The 24,985-nt window shown below is 42.1% G+C and overlaps 1 non-coding gene across 1 annotated transcript; it reads right to left on the bottom strand.

The window, feature by feature from the left end:
• Positions 1-3,338: 3,338 nt before the first annotated feature.
• LOC145418190 (5S ribosomal RNA) lies at positions 3,339-3,457 on the bottom strand. The gene has a single exon (XR_013900646.1). It is a non-coding gene; the product is annotated as a 5S ribosomal RNA (ribosomal RNA).
• Positions 3,458-24,985: the final 21,528 nt, after the last annotated feature.

Here is a 24,985-nt window from a genome sequence, read left to right as displayed (position 1 = left end):
ACATCCACTTTCGCACCCTGAAGCACCTGGACATCTCTCTCTCTTTCGCCTCATCATTCGCTCCTCTTACATTCCATGTAGCCATTACCAAGTCCTTTGCCTGGTCCTGGGTCGTCATCGTTTGGTCAGTCCTTGTCCGAGGCTTCTTGTTTGTTTTTTTTAGTTAGTTGTTTTCCGGGGAGGGGCACTAACCCTCCGCCAACCCTTTTAATCGCCTTTTACGACAAGCAGGGATACTGGGGGAGTATTCTTGAAAAAAATAAACCCTACCCCCATGGGTATATATATATTTATATATATATATATATATATATATATATATATATATATATATATATATATATATATATATATATATATATATATATATATATGTATATATATATATATATATATATATATATATATATATATATAAAAACAGCAAAAAAAAAAAAAAAAAAAGACAGCAAGAGTAGGAAAACATATCTGAAAGTGGGTGGTAGTACTGGTGACTGTCATACAGTTTTTGAACCATAGGACCTTAATATTTAAAGAGTATGCCAACGTGTCAGCAAGTATACTTTCTTTGACAATAAATTTTTAGGCATGTGAGAATAATAGAACATGCATGATCTTCTTGTATTGTTGTTCCTCACATGTTTGATGCAGGTTAGTTTTACCCTCTGTACTCGGACTCCCGTTCTTTCTACAAAAATAGATGTTGACTAGAGGAACAAAAAGTATTAGACGTTAATATTTCTTTATGGGGAAAAAACAAAAATAGATAAGCTCAGGGTTTTCTCATGTATCTTTCTTTTCCTGCAAAAACAAATGCTGGTTATGACATGGAAGAGTTTGTTTGTAAATCGGAGCTCAGATCCCTAATAATAATGTTGGAGGAAGAGGAACAAGGGTGGAAACAGTGTAAATCCAACAATCTGACTGGCCCAGCAATCGAACTCTCCTGCTTCTAGTTTGCAGCTGTATGCATGGAACCCTGCGTAATATTATCTATGTTATGCCCTTCCTATTTGGAGGAATAAATTGAGTCCATCAGTCTAAACGGCCAGAATATTGAACTCTCGCCCTCCCAGCTTCCAACTGAACGTACTAACCAATGCACACCCGGCTCCCCATCCCACACAACCGGCCATCACCTATATTTATGTAATTCTGTGGCCAACCGTCCGCCAAATGGTTTGTCGATTTAGCCTTGCCCGCTTCGTTACTTTTTTCCGCGGGAACACACGGAAAATTTCCTGATTCGATATACAGTATATCAGAGAACGTTTTCGAGAGAGAGAGAGAGAGAGAGAGAGAGGAGGGATACAGAGTGAATAGTGGAAACCAGGAAACATATGAGAAATGGGAGAATTTTAAAAACAGCTTGTATAATACAGCAGAGAGAGAGAGAGAGAGAGAGAGAGAGAGAGCAAAAAATTATCGATATAGAAATTTTTATAAGATTGGGACATACCTGATATTAACAAATATACCCAGCCACTGTCAGCAAAAATCATGTAATATATTAGCTGAGATGATAAAGAACCGTGCTCTAAATGGAACAGGGGACTTCGTAGCTTCTGTCATTTAGCGACTTGTTTTGTATATCACACACTAACATTCTCTTCTATGCTATGTCGTTTTTATATCAATATAGTTTGCATGAATAACGTACACGAAAAACTTAGGTGTGTCGTGCAAAGGAAGAGAACAAGTGTTACGATATCTCCTAAGCGACGAGGAAAACGAGCCAAAGTGAGATTTTTATACCACACTTTTGAACATGGCGTTGCCGGGCCAAAAAGAACACTCTAATCCTATTTTGTTATTGTTCAGTCTTTCCTTCTATTCCAGACAGACCACGTGCTTCCTATGCTTTTGAAGAGGAATTAAGAGGTCCAGGAACTTTCTATTTCAGCTTTCACAGATTATCGCACATTATTTGTGTGCACTTGTTTACTATTACCAGTAACTTCAAATGACCTCGGAGGTCAATCTCACATAACCTAAGTCCGAACTGGAGGTCATGTGAGTCTCCATGCCAAAAATTGGACTGCTGGGTCCAGTCGTTTGAGCGTGTATTACAGGTGACCTCAAATGACCTCGGAGGTCAACCTCACATAGCCAGTGTTCGAACTTGGGGTCATGTGAGTGTCCATTCCAAAAATTGGGTTGCAGGGATACCTGGCGTTGTGAGGCAACACTACCAGTGACCTCAAAAGACTCAGATCTGAGTGTTGCCCCCCCCCCCAAACCATCCCTGGGTCACCCTGATTCAGACTATATATGGGTCTGGGGGTCTCTGGACCTTGGTTTGGGCGTGATCGAAGAACAAACAAACAATCAACGCGGCTATTTTGTATATATAAATTCTTGGTGCCTCCAGACGATTGTATTTATGTTTGCAGAATCCTTTGCTAATGAAGGAGTTGTTGTTGGCTGTAATTCACCCCTCCAGTTCGACAAGTCTCTCCTGAGGTGAATAAAATCGCCAGGGTAAAGAGAAGCATTGTTAAGGACGGGATAAGGACTGTGGAGGATTGCGTCGAGAACGGACAATACTATTTGCCCACCTGTCTCCAAAGCAAAGTGAAAAAGGGAAAAATATAAAAATTTTAGACCTTTCACTTGAAGATTCCTGGACACATTTCATTAAAGGACTGGATCCCATAGATAGTGGGAGAGATATCCTGAATAATTTTCAGTCGACCAGTTGTGTAGACGATGTACGAAGTAAGCAGTTAACTCTGGTATTACACAGTTGGACAGAAAAGGAATGAATGTGAACACATACTAACTTGTACAGACTGACATGCACACACATACACACTTCAACACATCCATTTTCACATGTGTGATTTATTCTACAATCCTTCTATCACCGTTCATGCGGTACTACGATAGCGTGGGGAGAGGTTAATTCTCAATATCACTCTCCCTCCGACGAAATGGTTCAGTCTTATGATGGACCGCACACACACACACACACACACACACACACACACACACACACACACACACACACGAAGCTGTAAGACCTAAATTAGAATTCAAAACAAAACAGGCGAGTCCGGGCGAGATGCCTTACGTGACAGGACTTAAAATACGAGACGCGCAGGATTTGAAGGTATCCCTGGGGAAAATAAGCAATCACGTGAGAGGAGAAGTACTAAAGAAAGAAAATCAGGGTGTGGAAGCGATACTGCTCTTCCAGTTGTATTTTCATTCATTCATCATTCATTGCCAGACGTCGTGTATCCCAAATGGGGTGGCCAAGGACTTAGAGTTAATTGTTTTACAGGGAGGGGCACTAATCCTCCACCAACCCCACTTGACACGTAGGGAGAACGTTATGCCAACAGCATCTGGTGTTCCCAGGCGGTCACCCATCCAAGTACTAACCAGACCCAACGTTGCTTAACTTCGCTGATCGGACGAGAAGCGGTGTACTCAACGTGGTATGGCCGTTGCACTGTTAGATTTAATTTTGATATCGAAAGTCGTCATCATCATTATCATTTCCACCACCATCAGCATCATCACCACAGCTTAAGGATGGGAATGGGGACCATATTAAAATAAATCATATATCTGTTAAACCTTCGGCTGCAGGGGTATGATTTTCAACCCACGTCGCTGGTGCGGCACATACAAGGACAACAGGATGTTTTCACGAGCTCTTTTTTTTTTCTCTCTCTCTCACTTATACTTACGCAAACATGTTTAAATTTTAGTCAAGAAAGCATCAATCTTGCCACTAACCTTTGAAACAAACAGACGGTTGCAAGGTGGTCCAGGGTCAGGGGAAGGGTGAGTTGATGTTATTTATTTTTTATTTATGTATTTATTTATTCTTTTTTCGTTCGGTGAGCTTGGGTCGCCCAGGCGGGCGCGAAGCAGCATCGAAAGTGACCACTGCACTATGTGTGGGGTGATGTTTGAGAAGTGACTTCCGTGCTTTAAAACAATAAATACCAAGGTATTCACTAATTTTCAATTATAAGGATACTTATTGCACTGTACTGTGGTATGGACGTAATATCACAACCGCTACTCTTAGCATTAAACATATTACGTGAGCGTAACAGAAAATTGTGTGACAACGCAAAGTTTTCCTTATATTATTTGCATTTTTTACTAAATGTATAGTTTATTACTGCAAAGTAATTTACAAGGTAATGGAGTAACTTTAATACGCCGAGCCACATGAGAGAAAGAGATGTAGCACATGACCTGACAGAAATTCTTCACATTTACTTATTTTTGTATCACTTATTACTGTATATGTACTTACAAGGTAAAATTTTGTGTAAATATTTCTCATTTGTCTTCTAAAAACTAAAACAATGCACACTATTTCTAGAGCGAGTATCACTTTTACTGTGGGCAGTGTGTGTTGTGCATTGCAGTGCCACTCACCATTGTCTCCCTACTCACTGTTAGTCTAGTTGTTCATTTGTGTGCATGTTAAGCCATAATATTTACACATATTTAAACTTTTTTGACACAAGCATTTGGAGGTGTGGTAAGCACAGAAGCACTCTTCCATACAAAGGCTGACCTTGCCCGCGACATATAAGTTGTCATAACTTTCTTTTTCACGTTTTCCTTATAATTTTTGCATATTCCCACTATTATGTTACTGATTATTATCATTTACAATTCACTGACAAGAGACTGAAGTAACACATTAATGCTGAGTTGCCACATGAGGGGAAAACTGTCACACTCTAGTCTGTCTATCTATTGTCAGACGCCTTAATCCCGTAAGAGGTGACCACAAACAAATCGCCTCCATCGCCCTGTCCTCCTTCATTTCACTGTCCTGCTCCCAGCTCACACCCCTCCCTCTCTCATATAACTCTCCACTCCATCCCACCATCTCATCCTTGGCCTCCCCCTCCCTCTCCCCCCTCCACCTTGCTCACATACATTCTCCTCCAGTCTCTCACTATCCATCCTCTCCACATGGCCAGACCACCTCAGTGTGTTTCTCCTAACGCTTCCTGTCACATCCACACCACAACGCTCCTTCACTTCCATATCTGCCAGTCTGTCTCTCCATGTGACTCCACATGCTCCTCTCAAATAAGTCATTTCCATTGTTCTCACTCTTGACTTCTGTCCCTATAACAAGGTCCAAGCTTCACTTCCATACATTAGAGATAGTAACACAATACTGTCATGTACTCACTTTCTCACTTCCATGCTCACTTCCTGGTTTCTTATCACTTCTTTCAAGGAACCAGCAACCTTTCTTCCTTCCTGTACCCTTTCAAGCACTTCAGCTTCTAAGTTTCCATCTATACTCATCACACTACCCAAGTACTTAAATGCACTCACATTTTCCATTTCCTCCTCATCCAGACTCACTGTACGTTCACTGACTTCACTTGTCTCGAAACCATAACCTTACTCTTCACTACATTCACCTTTAGATTCCGTTTCTTACACACTCTCCCAAATTTATCCACCAAGCCTTGCAGCACCCCTTTGTCTTCACAACACAGTATCATCTGCAAACAACAGTACAGGGAGTTTCCAAACACTGCCCTCTCTCACTAGGGCCGTTCCAACATCCACTGCCCTACCTCATATCTCTTTTATAACCCCATCCATATACAGATTGAACAACCATGGAGACATAACTCATCCCTGTTTCAATACAGCCTTCAAATAGAAAAATTCACTCAGTTCACCATCCACACGCACTGCAGCCATTTGCACCCTTATACACACTCTTCACGGCATTCACCAACTTCCCATCCACTCCATATACTCTTAATACTTTCCACAATCCTTGTCTATCCACCCTCTCATACGCATTCTCCAAATCCATGAAGGCCACATACAACTTCTTTCCCTTCTCTAGAAACTTTTCCACTAAAGATCTAAGAATGAATATCTGATCTACACAACTTCTTCCCTTTCTAAAGCTTCCCTGTTCTTCTCCAATTAGTTTCTCTGTTATTTCCCTAACTCTGTCCAAAAGTATCCTACCATGTACATTTCCTACTACACTTAGGAGGCAAATGCCCCTATGATTACTACATACTTCTTTTTCCCCTTTTCCCTTGTACAGGGGAATAATACGTGACTTCCAATCCTTCGGGACTCTACCTTCCTCCCAGGCCAGTCTGCACAACTGCCACATACATTCTACTACAATCTCTCCCCCATGTCTCAGCATTTCACCACACACTCCATCAGTTCCTGGGGCTTTCCTCATTTAAACTTTCTTCATTGCTTCCACAACTTCCATCCTACTGATTTCTTCGTCTCTTCTCACATCCCTCCGTCTCCCAGCCATTTCCCAACCACTTACACTTGCATTGCTTTCTTTCTTTACGTTCAACAGCTCCTTGAAGTGTTCTATCCATCTGCTCACTTTTTCTCCTTTCTCCACTTGTAATCCACCATTTTTATCTTTTACTCCCCGACTAACTTCTTTGGCACCCTGTCTAACTCACTTTACCTCTTTCCAGAACATTTTCTTACATTCCCTCCACTTTACACTCAAATTCCTTCCAAATTCCTCATCCACTCTCCTCTTACTCTCTCTTTCTAATCTTTTCACCTCTCTCTTCCTCTCTACATATAACTCTCTCTTCTGTCTCTGAACTTCCTCACGCTCCTTTTTTCTCATCCGCTCACTATATGCTTTTTTCTTTTGTGTCCCAGAAATGAGTTACCTGAGACGAGCATGTGCAGTGATATGGAGGGACAGGTTGACGAATGAAGAAGTTAAAGAACGTTGTGGAGTGGATGTGGATGTGACTGAGAAAATTAGAAATACACTGATGTGGTTTGGACATGGGGAGAGAATGGAGAATGAAAGACTGATTAAGAGTATGTATGTAGGTGAAGTGGAGGCCGGGAGAGGTAGGGGGAGACTGAGGATGAGGTGGAGGGAGGGAGTTGAGAGGTACACGAGGGAGGGGGGAGTGAGTTGGGGGGAGGGCAGTCAAATGGTTGGTGACAGAGCGACTTGGAGGCGTTTTGTCTGCGGCCACCCTTTGTGGGATTAGGGCGTCGGGCTATAGATAGATAGATAGATAGTTACAGCCTCTCTTAGTTCTTCATTCCACAATGCTTTTCCCTGCACCCCCTTTCGTCTTCTCTTCACCCCACACACCACCTCATATGCTGCACGGATTTCTTCTGTGAATATCTTGCACGTACCTTCTACGTCCCCTATTTGCTCCAATCCATATTTACCCAATCGCTCCTCCATTTCCATCCTATATGCTGCCTTTTTTCCATCCTCTTGTAACCTGTCCACTCTCCTTGTATGCACTGCTTCCTCCTGTCACACTTGATCATCAAAAATATTCACTTAGTTTTCTACCACATATAAAGAATTAAACATTTACAAGGTAATTTTCTGTCTCTGTTAATATTTCACTTTGGACTTGTAAAACTATAACAATTACGTATAACTTTCTAGCAGGCGTCAGGTCCACTTTCGATAGTGTGTAGTGCGTTGCAGTGTAACCATTGTCTGCTTATTCACTATTGCTCTAATTTTATTTTTTCGTATATACTAAACCAGGATATTTACACATACTTATGATCTTTTCCGACATTTAGAAGCATTTGGAGGTGTTGTGGGCACAGAAGTAGTTTTCCATACAAAGTCTGACCTTCCACTTGACACATAATTGAACAAACTCCAATTTTATTTTTTGTCCTCCTCACTTCCTCATTTAGATTTGCTGTCAGAGGTGTCACTGGATGGGAGGTGGATCCCCTTGGGTGGCTGGGTGCTCTTCCCACCCTATTGGGCCGTGGGAGAAGAGGGGTAGTTGGGAAAAATAGTGGTAACATCCTCACTCCACAGTGGCCAATCGATGACTGAATGGTGTAACACCTTCAGTCTGGCTCGAGTGACTCATAATCAAGCCTTAGGCAGGAATAACTGATCACACAAAATATGAAATATCCTGGGAGCTTCCAGATGGGCCGTCATAGGCACTTACACATTCTTTTTGGAAGGACTGTCACAGTTTGTGTTCATTTTAAAGTAATTGTTTCATTCGGTGCTTACACTTGTATTATAATGTGTCAGACTGTAGCTTGTGTTACTTTCTTTATTGATATCTTTGCCCCTCCCTTTTTATTAGACCATAGAATCATGTAACATACAGTACACCCTCGATATAACGAACTATTGGTACTAGACCCTTGACAATGCTGATAGTCCGTTAAAGCCGAACACCTTGCTGTTCTGTAATTTCCCAAGTGTCATTGTTTTTACTGAAAAAAGAGATTATTAAATATTGAGTGTCATTCGACTGTACAGTTGTACGCAGTAACATACAGCTAGGTCTAAATGACCATATTTCTCAATTAATGCTCTATTTATGGCTCTGCCCACAATGCTGGTCACCCAGAAATTAAGTAGACATTCCGGGGATGCGGAGGATCGTATGTGTGCGCGTGCATGTGTTGGGTCAGAAAAAAATGTGGCTTACTCGCTGGATTTTAGTGTCTTAGAAGTGATCAGACGTTTTTCTATCATGTAAAACGCTGCCAGGCACGTAAGACGGTATCTTACTCTTAAAAGTTGTGGAACACGATAGCATTGCCTCGGACCGTAACCGGTGAAGAGATCGGTATGAGAGCGGCAATTTTACTCAGTTTGCTGAACTGTTAAATTTTCACTTACTTTAATGGCTGTAGAGAGGGTGAGCACTACTAAAAGCTGGTGTTCACTTTCACACAAAACCACAGACACCACACCACCACAGCTGTCATAGGCAACACCATGCACGGGCATTCCACACCATACTAACTTATTATTTGACCAGAATACATGCACTATGCTAGACAGTTGGATTCTGAGAATGAATGGATCTTGATTTGGCAATGTTTATCACTCGCCTTTTGCAAGGTGAAGAGATAAAGCTTTTGTGTGTGTGTGTGTGTGTGTGTGTGTATCAGTTTCAGACATATTGAAAAGTTGTGAACGAATTTTCACCAAACCTTCAGATAGTAGGAAATAGGTGCATGTGTAGGTCCCTGTAACTTCTGGTGAGGATTTGATCAAAGACGACCGAATGCCAGCTGTCATATATTTTACTCATTTGGACTGACTTTTGCGAAATACGGTGACATTCAGTAGGGTACTGCGAAATTTCCTCAGACTTGGTTTTTACGAAGTCCAATTTGTACCATGTCCAAAAGGCAACAACATATTTTGGCGGGTGATTACCGTTCTGCTCCCGAATGTTTTTCATTAGTTTATTTCCTGGTAATTATCTATCTATCTATCTATCTATCTATCTATATAATATATATATATATATATATATATATATATATATATATATATATATATATATATATATATATATATATATATATATATATATATATATATATATATATATATATATATATATATATATATATATCTATATTTATATATAAATATTGTTACATAGCCTATGATTTCATCATCCTTTGTGTAATTTTAACGCACAGTATGCTGCATGTTTGATCACGAGCGTGTTCTGCCTCAGTTCCCCCCTTCTACCGTTATAGTAGAGTAAGTCGTCATTTCTGGAGTTCAGAGCAGGATTGTCAACTCTTTGTCCCCATGGCTTCATTTGCGCATCCTTCTTACAAGTTGTATCAAGCTCTGCTGGCCCCTATATAATGAGCTCAGTCTCTGCATCATTGCCACTTAGATCTGCTCCTCATTTTGTTCACATCTCTGTCCTCCCCTGTACAGTTATTTTTATTGTGAGTTTCTCAGGAAGTCTCCAACCACCTAGCAGCTGTGTGATTTGAGTATAAGTGTTATTGCATTTTTTCCTTGTACTGTATAGCATAAGGTGTTGATTTGTAGGCCTAGTGAGTTTTTTTTTTGTAATTTATGTAGGATTCATTTTGTCAGCCAGTTTTAATATTATTTTGTATCTGAAACATGGAGAGACAGGCTGGCGAATGAGGATATAAAGGAGCGTTGTGGTGTTGATGTGGATGTGATAGGAAGTGTTATGAGGAACACACTGAGGTGGTTTGGCCATGTGGAGAGGATGGAGGGTGAAAGACTGACGAAGAGAGTGTATGTGAGTGAGGTGGAGGGGGAAAGAGGGAGGGGGAGGCCGAGGATGAGATGGAGAGATGGGGTGGAGAGGTATATGAGAGAGGGGGGTGTAAGTTGGGAGCAGGGGAGTGAAATGGCGGGGGACAGGGCGACTTGAAGGCGATTTGTTTGTGGCCACCCCAAACAGGATTGAGGCGTCTGGCAATAGACAGATAGATAGATAGATAGATTTTTTTTTTTTTTTTTTTTTTTGTTTTTGCCTATCGACCATTGAGGCCGAAGCCTCTGGTCATTAAGGCAAATATATATATATGTATATATATTGACATATATATACATATATATACAAACATATATATATACATACATACATACATACACACATCCATGCATATGAACATACACACTTTCATGCACACGTACATATATATATAATAATTTTTATTTTATTATTTTTTTGTAGTTTTATTTTTATTATTTTTATTTATTTTTTATATTTTTAACCTTATATTACTTATAAACAAAATACCTAATTTAAAGACCCTAAAACTAACCACCTAACGGACAAATCGCTAACCTATACTAAATCCTAAGAGACAAATAACTAGGCCTACACTAATATTCAAAAAGCCTCGACCAAGAGAACACCATCGACTGCAGATATGTAATGCCTTTCTACATGACATACCTGCACTCATCACCTGGTGACTGTCAGTCGAGGCACAACCTAATATAGGGGACATCAATATATGAAAGGGAACCAGACGAGTCAGGAACATTTCCATATACGTCAGCTGTCGGCCCTAATGAGAATAACTTAAGCAAGATAATATAATGTATTTACATAATTTGTACAAAAAGTGAAGAACCTCGCCCAGCAGACCACCATCGACTGCAAGTGCCCAATACCTTCCTATATTGCACACTTGCACTCATCAGCTGGTGACTGTCAGGCGAGGAACTAACTTAATGTAGGGGACATCTATATTAGAAATAGATCAGTGGGAGGAGGAACTATTTAAAATATGTCAACTGTCAACCCTAATTAATATTACAATATATACATATTTACCGTTGATAAAAACCATAACCACACAGTAAAAAAGTCACATCACTCTGATCAGTCCGGTCTCTCTCAAGAAAGCCATCAATTTATCAGTCATAACAATGTCCCCATCACCCAGGATGGTGGAAAGGGTGAAAGGGACGTCTGCTGCGCCGCAGTAATTAATAAGTGAAGCACGTTCACGAATAAATCGCCGACAGCGCAGGATGATATGACTGATAGATAACACCGCATCACAGATGTCACAGTGCGGTGGGAAGCGTCTTTCCATATATGGTTTTATGTGGGTTAAAACGGTGGCACTGAGCCGTAACCGTGCCAACACTTTTTCTTCTAGGCGACTGGGACGGTTGGCAGTGGCCCAGTCGCCTAGGTACGGCTTACAAGTTGGAATATTTAGTCTGGTCCACTGACCTTGCCACAGAAGATTTATTGATTTCTTTCCGAGAGAGAGACTCGACCGCAGATCACGAGGAACGTCCCAAGTCTCCTCGAGCTCTACAGCCGACTTTGCAAGTAAGTCAGCCTGCTCATTGCCGTAGATACGACAATGACCAGGCACCCAGATCAGCGTGAATGACTTGTTGCATGAATGCAACTTATTAACGATGCGGCCCTGGATCTCGTGAGAGTCCGTAGTACAAGATGCAATTGCCTGAAGGGCTGATTTTGAATCTGAAAATATGACAAATGAGTCATGTCTAGAATTGAGAGCATAGTCTATGGCTTTGTCAATAGCAAAAAGTTCTGAAGTAAACACAGATGTATGAGTCGGCAACCGATACCTGAGGGCACATTCAGTCGACCACACACTTGCACCCACACATTCACTCGACTTGGAGCCGTCGGTGTACAATTGATGGGACCCCAAGTGACGAACAATGATCTTACGAAACAAGTGGTGGACCTCCGCCTCCGGCGCCTTGGCCTTTGGTGCTGGGAGCCATGTGACATCGACTGTAAAGCCGGGTGGCTCCCAAGGCGCTATATTTTTAAGCACCAACTTGTCACAGTCACTGGGGTCCACATCAAGCTCCTGAGTCAGTAAGTGGAGGCGAGCGGCAAGTGGCCGACGCACCCCCCGCAGAAGGTGGTGGTATTGACGCAGGGGGGTACAGGCCACATTGCCGATATTACATTTCCTAAATGTCCTTACACCATAGGACAAGGCCAGGTGGTCACGGCGAATACGGAGGGGAGGCACATTTGCCTCCACTTCCATACGAGCTACACGGGTACACCGGACAGCTCCAAGACACATTCGCAAACATTTATTCTGCAACACATCCAATCCTTTCAGAGTGGCATCGGATGCCGAGCTATACACCTGTGCGCCATAGTCTAGCTTCGATCGAATAAGGGACTTATACACCATTAATAAAGATTTTCTGTCGGCACCCCAGGTAGTACCCGCTAGGTACTTGAGGACATTTAACGGTTTATCACAACGAGCAAGCAAAGTATTAACGTGAAGTTTAAAATTCATTCTACGATCAAAATGTATTCCTAAAAATTTTACAGAATTTTGAAAAGGTACCGCCTGATTATCCAAAGTTAAGCACAAATTAGGTACGTTACGATTAGTGAAAACTATAGCGGCACACTTACGTACGGAAAACTTAAATCCCCACTGCAAGGCCCATTGGTGGACGGAGTCAAGGGCTGCTTGAATCCGCCCAGCCGAAAATTGTGCATTACGGGAAGAGTGCCATATTGCACAATCGTCAGCGTAGAGTGAGTATTTAAGATTCCTCGGGATGGGAGCTGATGACAGAATATCATTGATCATAATACTAAATAAAGTAGGACTAAGCACACTTCCCTGTGGCACCCCGTTTTCCTGGATAAATATATCCGATGTTACGTTACGGGGCAATTTGACAGAGAAAGTTCTGTCCCTTAAGAAATTTGAAATAAAAACAGGCAAATTTCCTCTTAAACCATAAGCATAGAGCTTCATTAGTACACCGTGTCGCCAGGTCATGTCATAGGCTTTATGGATGTCCAGGAACACCCCTATCATGAATTCTTTATTGGCAAATGCCTCTGCAATACAATGCTCCAAATTCATTAAATGATCTAGTGAACTTCTGTATTTACGGAAGCCACATTGTTGATCATTTAACAAGTTCTTCGACTCTAAAACAAAAAGAAGCCTATTGTTAACCATTCGTTCCATGACCTTACATAGACAAGAAGTCAACACAATAGGACGAAATGAAGTGGGATTCATAAGACGACCAGCCTCTTTGGGTATCGGTATGACGTGCGCAAAGTGCCATGAGTTTGGGAACGTTCAAGACGCCCAAATCTCATTGTACAATGCTAACATCTTAATCAGGTTGTCCTGATTAAGATGCTGGATCATACCGTACGTGATGGTGTCTGGTCCAGGGCTGGTGTCTTTACAGGATTTAAGGGCAAGGAGCAGTTCATCTAGCGTAAACTCTTGGTTGTACGGGGAGTTTACGTCTTCTGTGGCAAAGTCTAATATCTGTAGCTCAGCCGTGCGTTTATGATGTTGGAAACGCGGGTCATAATTGGCTGAGCTACTTACATGAGAAAAACTCCTGGCGAGGATGTTAGCAACGTCCACGGGCTCGTCATAGATGTTATTATTTATTTGCAAGGTGGTAATGGGGAAATATGGGCCTTTATTATTTAATATTCTTATGGTGGACCAGACTTTACGTAATGGTGTCGTACGAGTCACCGTGGACACAAAGGACCGCCAGGAGTCACGTTTGGCCCTTCTTATTATTCTCCTTGCCTCAGCCCGTGCCTGTTTGTATGCAATAAATTTTTTCTCAGTGGGCTGACTATCAAAAATCCTGTATCTCCTATTGCGTTTTCTTAATGCTTGTCGGCAATCCGGCGTCCACCAATGTGCTCTATGCTTCGCATGAACTGTAGAAGTCTTGGGAATAGCAGCCTCAGCTGCGTGTAATATGGAAGTAGTTATATTTTCGACCTTAACATCTATGGTCTCCCCAGATATATCTAAATTGGCGATCCTTGAGAAGGATCCCCAATCTGCTTTCTTATAGTTAAATTTTGGAGGTGGAGGGTCCGAAATGATGTCGCGTGTATAAGAAAGACAGATGGGTAAATGATCACTTCCCAAGGAGTCGTCGTAAGGGTCCCATGAGAGATCTTGATGTATACCAGGGGAGGCCAAAGATAAGTCAATGGCCGAAAAGTTACCAGTACGATCATCTACACGAGTCGCTCTACCATCGTTCAGAAGACAGAGGGTGGACTGTAGTATTAGGTCGGCTACTTGCTCCCCACGACCATCGATCCTCAAGCTACCCCATTGATAGTGATGGGCGTTAAAATCGCCCAACACTAACTTATTCCCAGGGAGATGTTCAACTAGTGAATTTAAAGCATCACTATCAATGGGGCCATGTGGAGGACAGTACAGAGAGCAAATAGACAGATACGTGTTATTAAATTTTACTCTGCACGCGACAGCTTCCAGAGTAGAATTTAGAATCACTTCCGTTTGTGGGTGTGATTTATGTGTGTATATGGCAACTCAGTGACCTTCATATCTTCTATACGAGTGATAGTGTCTGAACTGTGGAGGATCAGGGTGATCCTCCAGGCGCGTCTCCTGTAAACAAACAACGTCTGGCCTGTGTATAGAAAGCAAGATTGCTATATTGTGTAACTTATTCCCAATACCTCTACAATTCCACTGTAATACAGTGAAAGCGACAGTTTAAGATTTTCGTTGGGGGCCAGTGTGCTTTGTCTTTTTTGTCTCCCGCCAGCAGGCGGCGACTACCGGGGGACCTATCCCGGTGCTTGTTAATGGAAACCTCCATATTGTCATCAATAACTAGGTTCCCAGCCTCCCCGAGGAAGAGCTAACCTTTCTCTCCCTCGCTGGAGTAGGAACCGGAAGGACATGAGGACGTGACTGTTTCGTGAGGGTGGTCATGTTACTTTTACTAGACTTGTCAGGCTTCGTTTTAGGCCGTACCGATGAAGAGGCAGCAGCAGCCTGAGAGTAAGTTGATGCCTTAGGGATGTCAGTGAGAGAGTTGGAACGGACAGGAGGTCGAGATGGAGATGTACTGTGAGTGGCAGGAGGGAGAAAGACAGGGTCAGTCTGGGTCTCTACAGAGCACATCACAGGACGGGACATTACCGCCGAAGCATAGGACCTATTCGGCGTGGGAGTTGCATGCAACTCCTTCACCATTCCTAGCTTCGTAATAGGAAATGCCCTCAGTTGCCTTCACTGTGCAGACTTCCTTCTCCTCCTTCCACTTGGGACAATCCCTAGAGGAAGTGGAGTGAGCGCCCTTGCAGTGAAAGCAACAGACCGTCTCAGATGTACAATGTTCCGCATCATGACCCTGGCTTGCACACTTGCCACACACTGGCTGGGAAGCCCGACAAGTCTTCGAACCATGCCCATACAACTGGCATTTCAAACAACGGAAAGGGTTAGGGATGTATGGTCGAACGTGAATGATTTCATAACCAACTTTGACTTGACTAGGAAGAGAAATTTTGGCAAATGTCAAGATAATAGTTGCTGTCTTCGTCCTTATGCCTTCCGAATAACGAGTTATGAATTTAGCTTCAATTACATCTTGCTGCGCCAATTCTTGTACGATTTCGTCCTCGCTCATCACCATGAGATCCCTGCAAGTGACAACACCCTTGCAAGAATTCATGGAGACTGGGATTTTGGCTTCGACATCGTAACAGTGGAATTTACGCAGTTTCAGCAAATCTCTCACTTGTGACGAGTTAACAGTTTTTACCAGGAGATCTCCGTTAGCAAGTTTTTTCACTTGTTCGACTTCTCCTGCACAGTGGTCAATCACCTTCTTGATAAGGAAGGGATTGAGACTGGACAGGGGAGTCGAACCTAGAGCATGGATAATGACGAACGTGGCATTGTCAACAGGAACGTCAAGTGGGGCACGAGTTTGGCGTCCGTCAGTCTGGGGGTGGTCAGTCCGGTCGTTACATTCGTCAGGACCACCTCCCCCCCTGAAGGGGGGGGAGGCAGCAGGGGCGTCCGTCATAGCAACCACTTCCCCCTCACGAGGGAAGTGGGAAGAAGGAAAAAAACAAGCAAGGGACAAGGTACCTGGGAAAGACACACCTAGTCTGAGATTACCCTCTCAAACCACTCTCGGGAGGACGCGCCCGTGTATAACTCACACCCCAGAGCGATCAGTGGGGGGTACACTCCAGAGGTGAGTAAGCAAAGGCAATCTCAGGAAACAGATATAGACACTTACTATATCTCTAAAGGGCTGGGAGGAGAATTAGTACTAGCTAACCTAACTTTATTGAAAAACGCCCTAGTGGCGGAGAAAACAAAGCTAAAGCCGGTGAGGCAACCCTGCAGCTAGAGGAGAGCCAGAGAAACACGTCTGCACACTCCACGACCATGCATCAAAGTCCGATAGATAGATAGAATCTGTAATAATTTATCTTGCATTAACTGAGCATTACCCTGTGTATTTTCGTTTTATCAGGGCTGACTTAGGTAAATTTACTCTTGCTAATTTCATGTTAATAGAGGCCATTGCAGTTAGCCATATATTTAACCTGTTTTTTTCCATTACATTATCCTTATGAGTCCTGAATGTTTTGTTGTTAGTTTGAGCATTAAACTTTAACTTGTAATTTTACCTAACTCTTTTGTTTTGAACCTGGAACTTTGCGGGACATTAGTGATTTTTAGTATTCTCACTTATAGTGTACATTATCTTTCTCTGTTCCGTAACATAAATTTGGCGACCTCTCATCAGGATATTCAGGATATTATCATAAGGATATTGCTTGATATTTTGTGACTGTGATATATTCATGATGGCTACTATTACTACACTTGATGAAGCCAAAGATTTTTTGTCAAATGTGCAAACAGTGTGTGATGTAGAAAACAGAACAAAGAATGAACTTAAGCTTGTTGCTCAACAATTGGGAATTGCTGTTCGCTCTCATCATTCTAAAGATCAAATTGTTGACATGATTAATGAAAGCTTGTTTAATGTAACTCCTCCAAATGAGCAAACGCAGATTGAATTAGCTAAGTTACAGCTAGCCCTGCAGGAGGCTCGTGTGAAGGAAGCTGAATTTCAAGGACGTGCTAAGGAGGCTGAGTCTCAGGCTAAGGAGGCTTGTGTTAAGGAGGCTGAATTTCAGGCCCGTTCTAAGGAGGTTGAGGCACAAGTTGGACTTGCTAGAATTCAGGCAGACCATGAGTATCGCATGAAACAATGTGGAACTGGAATATCTAGCTCTGATGATTTTGATGTGACTAAAAATGTTAAACTTGTCCCTCCTTTTAATGAATCTGATTTAACTAAGTATTTTCAGTTGTTTGAGAGGGTAGCTACAGGTTTTAATTGGCCCAAGGAGTATTGGCCAGTACTCCTTCAAACTGTTCTCACCGGTAAAGCTCAAGTAACTTATGCATCTTTGCCTCAGGATCAATCTGATAATTATGATGTCGTTAAGAGCTTGATTCTTAAGGCCTATGAGCTTGTTCCTGAAACCAATAGAGTAAAATTTAGGACAACTTACAAGCAAGATAAGCAATCCCATGTTGAGTATGCAAAAATCAAAGAAGATCTGTTAGAGCTGTGGTTAAATTCTAAGAATGTGGATTCTGATTTTGGTAAATTTAAGCAGATGATTTTGCTGGAGGACATCAAGAGGTGTATTAGTAAAGATGTAAGCCTATATCTTGATGAGAGAAGAATAGATAATTTGTCTGATGCTGCAGTTTTAGCTGATGAATATGTTCTCACTCACAAGAGATATTCTAGAGAAAAAGGGAAAGCTGAGAGAAAGTATATTGCCTCTACTCAGAGTACAGGTAACAGGAAAGAGAATAAAGATGATGTTTCTCAGGAAGTAAATACCAGCTTCATCTCTAGATTTCAGAAAAGTAAATGTACTTATTGTAGTAAGCTTGGTCATACTACGGAGAAATGTTTCAGGAGACAGCGTGATGTGAACAAAAAGGAGTCTTTAAATATTCAGTCAATTGGTCTAGTGTCCACTCTTGAGAGTTCCCATAATTCTTTAACTGAGTTAACTGAACCTGCTTTGAGGGGTAACTTAAATTCTCATGATGGAGCTCCTCTTTTGAGCAGTAACGTGGGTGACACTCTCAAGAGTTCATGTGCTAATTTCCTGTCTGATGGTTTTGTCAGTCCTCTGGACAGTAATGACAGGAAATCAGTTAAAATATATCGTGATACAGGTGCTTGCCAATCCCTTATGCTGACCAGTGTTCTAGGCTCTAATGTTAAATTCCTCTGATGAAACTGTAATCTTACAAGGTGTAGGGAATAATTACTTCTCTGTCCCTCTGTGCAGAGTGAATTTAGAGTCTGGTTTTGTTAATGGTTCCGTTATGGTTGGGTTGGTTGAGACACTCCCAATGTCAGGTGTAACTTTCTTACTTGGAAATGATATTGGTGGAAGTCAAGTGTGTCCAGCTCCTCAGTTGTCTAGTGAGCCAGTGGCTGCGTCCCAGGATTGTGGTGTCCCTGATGTGTTCCCTGCATGTGCTGTCACTAGGGCTAAGTCTAAAGTTACTGGTGCTTTAGAGGATAATGATGATGATGATGTTATCGTAGCTGACTCTTTTCTTGCTAATTTGGACCACTCACCAGATGAGGCAGTACCCCGTAGTGTTCATAATTTGTTTCGTCAAGAGTTGGTTGAGTTGCAGGTTGCTGACCCTGAGTTGAAAGGTCTAGCTAACTCTGCTTACAGTGAAGAAGAGTCAGCCGGTGCTTCTACTTGTTATTATGTAAAGTCAGGAGTACTTATGAGAAAGTGGAGACCCCCAACAGCATCAGCCGACTGTGAATGGGAGGTTGTAAATCAAGTTGTCATCCCTCGTGTTTGTAGGCAGGATATCATTAGAGTGGCTCATGATTCCAGTTTGGCAGGACACCTTGGAGTAAGGAAGACTGTGGCATGCATTTTGAAACACTTCTACTGGCCGGGTATCTTCAGGGATGTTTCCTGGTATTGTAAGTCTTGTCACACCTGTCAAGTTGTGGGGAAGTGTAATCAGACCGAAAAGGTTGCACCTCTAGTTCCCATTCCTCGTTTTGAGGCGCCTTTCACCCGAGTGTTGGTGGATATTGTGGGCCCTCTTCCTAAGACTTCTTCAGGATTTTCTTATGTGTTGACCCTGATTGATATGGCTACTCGTTATCCTGAAGCCATTCCACTTAGAAATATCTCAGCAAAGAACGTGGTTAAGGAAATGCTGGGGTTCTTCACAAAGTTTGGTCTGCCCAAGGAGGTGCAGTCGGACCGAGGAAGTAATTTCATGTCAAATGTTTTCAAGCAGTCTCTGAAAGAGTTGGGCATCACCCAGATCACGTCTTCAGCTTACCATCCCCAGACCCAAGGAGCGTTGGAGAGATATCATCAAACACTCAAATCGATGCTCAAGAAATACTGTTTGGAACATCAGAAAGACTGGGATAAAGGTCTTCCATTCGTTGTATTTGCTGCAAGAGAATCGCCAAATGAATCACTGGGCTCCTCACCTTTTGAACTACTGTTTGGCCATGAAGTAAGAGGACCCCTTAAGTTACTCAAGGAATGCTGGCTGTCGGAGGAAGATGACGTCAACCTGCTGCAGTATGTGATGAAGTTCAAAGAACGGCTGTCCACTGCTTTACAGCTGGCGAGAGAGAATTTAGGAGCTGCTCAGGAGAAGATGAAGACTTGGTATGATAAGAAGTCCAGGTTACGCCATTTTCTGCCAGGAGATCAGGTTTTGATTCTGCTACCAGTTCATGGGCAACCTCTTCAAGCCAAGTTTAGTGGTACTTATTTCGTGGAGAAGAAACTCAGTGATGTCAACTATGTCATCGCCACACCAGATCGTAGAAAGAACAAGCAACTATGTCACATCAACATGCTAAAGTTATATCACAGGCGGGACGAAAATAATCCAGTCTGCACTGTAGCTGTTCCACCCGAGTCTGCAAGTGAAGCTCTCCCATGCAGTATGAGCCTGAGTGATAGTTTGGGGAAGAATCCTGATATCATGAATGATCTCCAGACTAAGCTTTCTCATCTACCTCCCGAGGAAAGGCAGGAGTTTTCGGCATTACTGCAGGAGTACCCGCAAGTGTTCCGTGCCACTCCAGGAAGAATCACTGTGTTGATGCATGATGTCGATGTTGGAGACGCAAAGCCAATTAAATTGCCTCCTTACCGTGTGAACCCAGTGAAAGTTCCTCTCATCCAGAAGGAGCTTGGCTACCTGTTGGATCACAAGATGATTGAGCCCTGTCAGAGCGAGTGGAGTTCTCCTGTCACTCTAGTCCCTAAGCCAGGTGGGTCACAGCGGTTTTGCATTGACTACAGACGTGTTAATCAGATAACCAAAACAGACACTTACCCTCTCCCTTGCATGGAAGAGTGCATAGACAAGATCGGAAAGGCTAGGTACATAAGTAAGTTTGATTTGTTAAAGGGATACTGGCAAGTACCTATGACTGAACGTGCTAGGGAGATCTCATGTTTTGTAACACTAGGAAAGGCTTTTGCATGTTCTGTAATGCCATATGGTATGAAGAATGCACCAGCCACATTTCAGAAGCTCATGAATGTTGTAACAGAGGGTTTGGCAGGGTGTGTTGTTTATATTGGTGATGTATTAATCTTCAGTGACAACTGGAAAGATCACCTATGCCATGTCAGTAAATTTCTTGAGCGTTTGGTTCATGCTAATCTTGTAGCTAATTTATCAAAGTGTGAGTTTGGTCAAGCTAAAGTTCAGTATCTCGGGTACATAATTGGTGATGGACATGTTGCACCACCAGTAGCTAAGGTTCAGGTTATAAGTGATCTTCCCAGACCTAAAAGTAGGAAAGAGCTACAAAGATTTTTGAGAATGGTAGATTATTACAGGAGATTTGTTCTTAACTTTTCTATTCTTGTATCACCACTTACAGACCTACTGAAAAAGGGAGTTAAATTTGTCTGGACCGATAACTGTGAATTCTCTTTCAACAAACTTAAAGCCATCCTATTAAGTCAGCCAGTGCTCGCTGCTCCAAATTTTGCTAAGCCTTTTAAGATGGCTGTTGATGCAAGTGATACAGGAGCTGGGGCTGTTTTGCTGCAAGAGGATGATCAGGGTATTGAACACCCTGTATCTTACTACAGTAAGAAGTTCACTCCACCTCAAAAGAACTACTCAACTATTGAGAAAGAGCTTTTGGCCTTGATTTTGGGTTTACAGCATTTTTCATTTTATTTGTGTTCTGGTTTTGACCCCATAGTCATTTATACCGATCATAACCCACTGAAATTCCTTAGTAAGTTTAAAGATAAAAATCAGAGGTTGACAAGATGGAGTCTACTTCTTCAGGAGTATTCATTAGACATACAACATGTCAAGGGGAAAGAAAATGTTATTGCAGATTGTTTATCTAGACTTTAGACAGATTGTTTTAGAGTAATAAGAAATTTCCTTTGTAAATTTCTTTTTCTTTGTGGGGAGGTGTTACATAGCCTATGATTTCATCATCCTTTGTGTAATTTTAACGCACAGTATGCTGCATGTTTGATCACGAGCGTGTTCTGCCTCAGTTCCCCCCTTCTACCGTTATGGTAGAGTAAGTCGTCATTTCTGGAGTTCAGAGCAGGATTGTCAACTCTTTGTCCCCATGGCTTCATTTGCGCGTCCTTCTTACAAGTTGTATCAAGCTCTGCTGGCCCCTATATAATGAGCTCAGTCTTTGCATCATTGCCACTTAGATCTGCTCCTCATTTTGTTCACATCTGTGTCCTCCCCTGTACAGTTATTATTATTGTGAGTTTCTCAGGAAGTCTCCAACCACCTAGCAGCTGTGTGATTTGAGTATAAGTGTTATTGCATTTTTTCCTTGTACTGTATAGCATAAGGTGTTGATATGTAGGCCTAGTGAGTTTTTTTTTTTTTTTGTAATTTATGTAGGATTCATTTTGTCAGCCAGTTTTAATATTATTTTGTATCTGTAATGATTTATCTTGCATTAACTGAGCATTACCCAGTGTATTTTCATTTTATCAGGGCTGACTTAGGTAAATTTACTTTAGCTAATTTCATGTTAATTGAGGCTATTGCAGTTAACCATATATTTAACCTATTTTCTGCCATTACATTATCCTTATGAGTCCTGAATGTTTTGTTGTTAGTTTGAGCATTAAACTTTAACTTGTAATTTTACCTAACTCTTTTGTTTTGAACCTGGAACTTTACGGGACAGTAGTGATTTTTAGTATTCTCACTTAAAGTGTACATTATCTTTCTCTGTTCCGTAACAATATATATATATATATATATATACAGTATAGTGTGCGTGCATATGTGAGTGGATGGATGTGTGTGTGTGTGTGTGTGTGTGTGTGTGTGTGTGTGTAATTCACCGGGTCGGTCAGGATCACTTGATGGTCGTGATCGTCAGCTTTTACCCTCCCGGAAGGGAACTGAGAGCTCATAAAGTCCGATCTAAGGGCAAAGCGGTGACCTTCACACACGCACACAACCGTCCCCTTGCTCTAGGGGGACAGTAACCACCCAATTCGTAAGTGAAACTTTTCGCAACCTGATCGAGGCGCGAACTCCCGTCTACCAGATGACAAGCGAGAACTTTACCACTTAGCCAGCAAACGGTGTGTGTGTGGGGGGGGTGCGTGTGGTGTGTGTGTGTGTGTGTGTGTGTGTGTGTGTGTGTGAATGGGTGGGTGGGTGTGGCTGTGAGTGGATGGGTGTGTGAGTGTGTGAGTGAATGGTGTGTGTGTGTGTGTGTGTGTGTGTGTGTGTGTGTGTGTGTGTGTGTGTGTGTGTGTGTGTGTGTGTGTGTGTGTGTGTGTGTGAATGGGTGGGTGGGTGTGGCTGTGAGTGGATGGGTGTGTGAGTGGATGGGTGTGTGAGTGTGTGAGTGAATGGTGTGTGTGTGTGTGTGTGTGTGTGTGTGTGTGTGTGTGTGTGTGTGTGTGTGTGTGTGTGTGTGTGTGTGTGTGTGATTGGGTGGGTGGGTGTGGCTGTGAGTGGATGGGTGTGTGAGTGTGTGAGTGAATGGTGTGTGTGTGTGTGTGTGTGTGTGTGTGTGTGTGTGTGTGTGTGTGTGAGTAATATTTATGTATCTGTGTCGGTGTTTTGTTTACTTGGTAACATATTCGATGAATCTCGTGGACTGGACGTTTTTATGATGAGTATCATCATTATTATTTGTACCCCTATATTTATTACAGTACTCATTGACGAAAAAGTCAATATAGTGAATTATAAACAAATAACTTAGGACAGTATATTAGAACCCTGAAGCTTCATCCACTTCACATGCTATGAACAGCAGCCAGTCAGAGCGTTGATAAGAAGATTATTTTTTTATCAAATGAAAAAGGAACCAAAGCCCACGAGCCCACAAATTGTTTTTTCCAAGTAAAAACAAAAACAAGATAACTGAGAGCCAAATTGAAGATCTATTCAATTCGAGATGCCTGGACACTGCGTTTGAAAGACTGGAGGTCGTCGGCAGTAGGAAATAGAGACAGAGGGAGTGAGTTCCAGAGCTGACCTGTTGCTGGGAGTAACGGTTAATTCTTGCATGAAAGAGATGGACAGAAAAGGGATGAAAGTTTGTTGCTAGACAGGTGCTACGCCCCCGCTGTAGTGGTGGAGGGATGCAACCAGACAGTTCAGAGTAGCGACCACTGAAGTAGTGATGGAAAAGAGATAAAGATGCAACAGTTTGCGGTGAGACAAAGGTTGAAGGAAGCCAGTAAGAGAGGAGAGTTATTGAGATGAAAATCCTTTGGCTCCACGTTGTTGAGAATAGCTGTATGTGGGTGCCTCCTCACACGTGAGAGGTCTACTATACACGGGGACGAATAAAACCCGTATATAAAGTCAACAACTGTGAAGGGATAAAGAAGGCACGGAGTCAGCTTAGCACACCTAATCTCTTCAAAGCAGATTTTACAAGAGGTATTATCATTCCAAGATAAATCTCAAGAAAATGAAACCCCAAGTAAGTTTAAAGACCATGAAGGATTGAGTTGGATATTGTTAAGAAGTAGAGGATACTTCTGCAGTAGATTTTGTTGGGTTGATGGATATCGGAACTGAGTTTTTAACGTATTATAAACAGCAAGATTGCTTTTACCCCAATCAGAGACAAAAGCCAAATCGAACATTAGGTGTGCCATAGCCTCATCCTTTTTTTTTTTTTTTAATGGTGGAAGGAAAAACAAAGGAAAAAAAATAAGTCCATGTGCCTAAAGGAATCCTCCATTCATAAAATATTTATAACAACTGGATTTAAATTGAAGTGGATTCAGTATTTGTGGGAAACAACTCCCAGGAAGTGAATCCAGAGAGTAGTAGTTCTGGGGATAAATGAATTTTGATAAGCAGAGGTTCTGCATTGCGGGGAAGAGGGTGTGAGGCCATGGGCACTCCCAGCTGCCCAAGTATTTCGGGAGAAAATGTGAAGGGGAGGCACAATTGAAGCCAGTTCGTCAGAGCACTTACGGTAAAAGTATCAATAAAATAATGCTAAAGATGCAACATCTCTACGTACTGATATATTTTTTTTTTATGTGAGGAAGAAGGAACCAAGGGCAACGAGCCCGCAAAACTGTTCCTTCCAAGAGAAAAACAAAATACAAGAGAGAGCCAAATTCAAGATCCAATCATTTCGAGTTGCCTGGACACACTGCGTTTGAAAGATTGGAGATCATTGGAGGCAGGAAATACAGACAGAGGAAGACAGTTCCAGAGTTTACCTGTTGCATAAATGAAGGACTGGGAGTAACGGTGAATTCTTGCATTAGTGAGTTGGACAGAAAAAGGATGAGAGTTTGCT

This window comes from Coenobita brevimanus, chromosome 112 (genome assembly GCF_032717465.1).
Source record: "Coenobita brevimanus isolate Jiangsu-jjx chromosome 112, ASM3271746v2, whole genome shotgun sequence".
NCBI lineage: Eukaryota > Metazoa > Arthropoda > Malacostraca > Decapoda > Coenobitidae > Coenobita > Coenobita brevimanus.
Note: the sequence above shows the minus strand (reverse complement) of the source record. Positions and strands in the feature narration are given on the sequence as shown.